Below are 5778 nucleotides of genomic sequence, written 5' to 3' on the forward strand. Positions count from 1 at the left end.
GTGATGGGAATGTTGCACTGGTGATGGGTGGTGTTCTTTACATGACTGAAACCCAAACACAATCATGTATGGAATTAAGGTGTTTAAATAAATTTAAAAAAAAAGAATATGCTGGAATAACAAATAAATGACCCTTCTGGCTTCTCTTCAGATACTAGGTCATCTACCCACCTCTATCTACCCAACAGCAGAAATAGCAGGAAGATGGAATCCAGTAGTTCACCCCTTTCTTCTGAGGCTAAAGAGAAACTTGGAAGAAGGGCCCATCACGGCATGGCAAGGATCAGAACTCCAAAAAAATCAGGATTAGTGGGGTAGAGAGAGGGTGTCTTGGAGTGTGGAGTCAGGGGAAGTCCTTCTTCTTGTATAGCACTGGATGGTAGAGCAGAAGACTGGGGAAGGCATTAACAAACCTGGGTGTGCTCAAGTCTCTCTTATCTGGCTGCTACCTTACTCTCTGTAGAAAACTCAACAACTCTGAGAGAGAAAGAGAAATAGAGAGAAAGAAAGACAGAGACAGAAAGAGAGCACATGACTCCCAGGCCGGGTCTGGGGACCGGCCTAGGGTTGGGCTTAAATCCTTGTCCTTCGGGCTTGGGAGGGTCTCTCTCCCTTCCTGAATCAGGATTTTTAGCAGCACGGGCGGGCAGCTGGCAGACCTCCGCATGTGCCAGCGGCCTTTTGGCCTGACCTAGGGTAGGGGGGCCCGGACCTGGGTCACCCGACCCCCCTCTCCCCCTTTCCTCCGGATCTCCAGGTGGGTTTCTGGGAGGAGCTGATGGGGCACCCTGGGTTTTCCCCACTCCCAGGCCGGCTCCAGAGGTTGGCTTAGGGGGTGACGTTTGATCTGGGGGGTGGCAGATTTCTGCTCAGCTATACTCAGGCTGTCACTGGCAATTTCATACCAGTCTACATTTTGAAACCGCGTGGGGGCTAGCGCCCCTGCGCAAACATATGTTCCTCCCAACCATCAGTACCCCAGATTTACCCTTCTTAACTTCAGTAACACACAGTTTTAATCTCTGACCAAAGACATACAGTAGATCTTACAAATCCCAGAACTATTAAGAAGGACACAAATCGAACACATATTGAACACATATATCTTTTGAATATTTTATGATTATTTTCTTTAACTGCTGTAACTCTCTATATATTCTTCTACCATGATGTTTCTATCCACTTTTCATCTTGTCTTTTCTTTGTAAGCTGTTCAGTAAGGATTGTTGGTGGAACTGTCCCTCAGTTTGATGCCTATGATTGAACTATGTCATGGAAATTGCTGGTCTTGTTCCTATTGCCTCCAGATGCACCAATAACGCTTCATGGCATTGATCCTTGTTTGCATAGACACATTAAAATGGGAAAACACTATACATACAAATTAGTTATTATCTAATAAATCTCATTACAATGTACCTTACACCCTGAACATTGATATAATGACCTGGCACAGGCCTCAGATGAATGGGCATTCTCCATTCACGCTGGAACCAGGCAAGCTATCTACGAAACATCCAAGATCTTTTATAGCAATAGTTGGAAGCAGTCCTCTACCAGGAAAGACACTACCAAGGGTCTGGCATCGACCTCCTAAAAAGACACTTCCGTTTGCACTGAGAAGACGTGACAACAACAATGACCTTCGAGAAGACGTGACAACAACAATGACCTGCTCTACAGGACATGGTTCTCTCTATTGCCCCTTAAGTGTGAGGTGAAACGAGAGGATGCTCTGCACCATCCTGACTGCAATATGAGATGTGCAGACTCCAGGATCTTTAATACAGAAGCATGATACCAACAACAGAGACTATGTGAGGAATGGAGATGTATTGCCACTACAGACGATGACTTGGATTGGACAAACTAGTTTGCCTGGAGCCTAGAGTCAGTCCTGTGCCAGGAAACTTCAGGGGTAGGGTCTCCATGTATTTAGACCATAATTTGTCTTTCCATGTCCCTTATGTTTTGGTGGGCCTATGCAAACAAATGCCACTTTAATATCGTTTTTTACTATGTTCCCTTGACTCCAATCCTTAAGAAAAACAACCCACTAGAACTTTTGAGGTTAACTTGAACTAGTAAGCATGTGCATGGAACTAGATAAATGTACTTTGCCCTCAATGTTTAAAGAGTTACATAAGTCTAATATCTTTGGATTATATGGTGTGCTGCTAAGAAATGATATGTACTGCAACTGGGGATTTGAGGGACAAAGTAATTGTATTGTGCATGGGTTCAGTTTTGTTTTTCTTGATGTTCTTTGGCTGAAAGTTCAAGGCTGGGATATCATCGATGGGACTACTGAGAATCCTGTTTATGGGTGATTGGGCTTCCACTGTAACTTTGCCCTGTCCTCTTTCTTTGCATCTTTGTTGTCATAATTAAAATAATAATAAAAAAAAGAAAGAGAGCACATGCATACATGTATTCATGTGTGTGCCTTGTAGGTACCCTAAAAAAAAAAAACAAAGTTGTCTCTTCCACCCTCTATAAAATCACCCACCTGCTCTGCCCTCGTGCTCATCTCACACCAACAATGAGAACTGGAGAGAGAACAAAACAGGGCCTTCACCCAACCAGCTAACCAGAAAAACTGATTTCACTGGCTGCCTCTGGAAGGCCTCACCCTGTACCCTCAGAAACAAAGGCTAGTGACTCAGTTTCACACCCATCAATTTCCTCCTCACACTTCACCGAGCCTTGCCTTCCCCTGACAGAATTGATGATTCTGGCCTCTGGCTCCTGCCATCTTTCCCTGGGTCTCTCTGTTCTGCTCAACTAGCTCCTGCTTCTCAACAAGGGCTGAGTTCGCAGAGGCCAGAGCTGTTCTCAGCCCCTTGAAGCCTGCAGAGCCTCACTTGGGTCCTGTGTCTTGTGGCCACTCGATAAATATCATCCACTTGGCTGTTCTAGAAGCTGTCACTGAGGCCCATGGCAGTTAAATGGTTTCCAGTTCCCCTTGACTTGTCAGTGGTTGAGGCGGGCCAGGATGGCAGCTTTCTTCCCAGTGGAAAGCTCACTGATTGCGGGCTGAAGAGTTCTTGTTCTTCTTTTTTCAGTTTGATGTCCGTCCATTTGTTTATTTTTTGCTCTTCTTTCTCTTGCTACTGCAGTCCTGTCCCCAGACACATCTTGAAGGCTAATGTCAAAGAGCCTGTTACCTGCTTTCCTATGAGCATTTAATGGTATTAAGTCCTATATTTAAAATAATACATACATTCTTATTTCCAGATTCCCACCTAAAACTGATAGCTGTTAGAATGTGGTATTACTTCAGTTACAAACGTAAAAAGAAATGGATTGTCATATTTGCATATATCTTCTTTAAAATGTCACCCCACCTCTTGAGCTCATTTTATTCCAGTGCCTGGAATTTGACCCGATGGAAGTCTAATAGCTATTCCTCAGTGGATCCTTTTTTTTTGAGGGGGTGGGGATTGAGCAGATGGAGTGTTTTGAGCCACACTTAATGGTGTTTAGGGGATAGTCAAAGCTCTATGCTTATCTCTTAGGAAAGATTATATCGGGCACCTACAGTGTCTATTTTTTATTCTTATGAGCATGGAATTCAACACAGGAAGCCACAACATATTCTAAGATAAAGTTGTGGAAATTGACCTCAAACATCACAAAACTTAAAAAGGGAAAAAAAGTTATATTAAATCATTGATACTTCCAACACAGTAAGACTTGGTATATTATAAAATAAATTTGTAAAAATTTACCTCAAATATCACAAAATTCAAAAAAGGAAAAAAAAAGATATGTTAAATCATTGATACTTCTTTATAAATTTCCCTACATATTTTGCTTACAGAGTTCAAGAAATTATTTTGGAAAAATATATTGGGTATAAAATTTACTATGTCAATCACTTAAATGTAGATTAATTTAATAACAAGAGTTTAGAGGGAGGGACTTCAGAGCATAAAAACCGGCTATCCTTTGCAAAAGCTGGCTCCCTGTGTGTGACACCAGGCGGGGAAAATCCGCGAAAGTACACCGGCCCAGTGGGGCTCAGCTGTGAAAGACTGTGAGTGTGACCTGTCTATGTCTGTCTACTGTCCTCTTGCGTGAAACTCTTGCGAGTGGGGCAAAAAGAGCCTCCAGAAACCTCGCTCGCCCAGACGCCATTTTCAGGGAGGGACTTCAGAGCATAAAAACCGGCTATCCTTTGCAAAAGCTGGCTCCCTGTGTGTGACACCAGGCGGGGAAAATCCGCGAAAGTACACCGGCCCAGTGGGGCTCAGCTGTGAAAGACTGTGAGTGTGACCTGTCTATGTCTGTCTACTGTCCTCTTGCGTGAAACTCTTGCGAGTGGGGCAAAAAGAGCCTCCAGAAACCTCGCTCGCCCAGACGCCATTTTCAGGGAGGGACTTCAGAGCATAAAAACCGGCTATCCTTTGCAAAAGCTGGCTCCCTGTGTGTGACACCAGGCGGGGAAAATCCGCGAAAGTACACCGGCCCAGTGGGGCTCAGCTGTGAAAGACTGTGAGTGTGACCTGTCTATGTCTGTCTACTGTCCTCTTGCGTGAAACTCTTGCGAGTGGGGCAAAAAGAGGCTCAGAGGAGCACGGCCGCTCCGCTTCGCTACGCGGCCGTGCACTCTTTCTAAGGAAAGAACTCCATTGCAACAAGAAGGAAAAATCACACTAAGAACGGCGCTATATCACAGAAGCAAACATTTCTCTCTGGACTGTCTTCTCTGTTACATGCTCGGGCCTAAGATTTGACCCAGTGTGAGGCTTCATCCACGGAGGACTCCCCTCCCTTAGAGGCAAGTCAGCCCATCCAGAAAGGGAGGAGCCAGAGGAGTGTGCTGCCTACATCATATAGACAATGAATACCACTACAACACGTAGAAAAACCCACAATACAAATGTGACAATGGGGAAACAGCGCAGGCCAGCATCAGACATAGAGAATGAAGATGACAATTCTGAGGACCAGATAATGACTGAACAACTAATCAACCTCTCAGATAAGGACTTTAGACTAGCAATATGGAAGGTGCTCAACAGACTCCAAGAAACCATGGATCGAGTTGAACAGAACACTAATAAGAACCAAGAAAATATGAAGGCAGAAATGACAAAACTCCAAACTGAAATAACATGTCAACTAACAGGCCTGAAAAACTCAGTAAACGAAGTGAATGACAAAATGGATAAGCTCTGGGACAGGGTATCAGAAGCTGAGAATAGACTTGGTGCTGTGGAAGATGAGATACATAACAATTCCATACAGCAGGAGAGATTGGACAAAAAACTTAAAGCAAATGAGCAGACAATGGAAAAATTAGTCAAAGAATGGGAACAGACGAAAATAGAAGTCTATGATAAGATCAACAGAAACAACTTAAGAATCATTGGAGTCCCAGAGACCCAGGAAGAAAATTTCCAGGAAGAATCAATGGTCAAGAACATCATTAAAGAGAAACTTCCAGAGCTAAAGAATATATGTGATCAAATCCTGCATGCCCGAAGAGTACCAACCAAAAGAGACCCCAGAAAAACCACCCCAAGACACATCCTAGTCACAATGACAAATCCCACAGATAGAGACAGAATTCTGAAAACAGCAAGATCAAAAGGGGAAATCATGTTCAAGCAAGCTTCCCTGAGATTTACAGCAGACCTGTCACCAGAAACGCTCAATGCCAGAAAGCAGTGGTGGGATATTGTGACAAGACTGAATGAAATGAATGCTTCACCCAGAATACTATACCCAGCAAAACTCACTTTCCGGTTTGATGGAAGAATACATGGTTTC

This window comes from Suncus etruscus, chromosome 8, assembly GCF_024139225.1.
Source record: "Suncus etruscus isolate mSunEtr1 chromosome 8, mSunEtr1.pri.cur, whole genome shotgun sequence".
Classification (NCBI taxonomy): Eukaryota; Metazoa; Chordata; class Mammalia; order Eulipotyphla; family Soricidae; genus Suncus; species Suncus etruscus.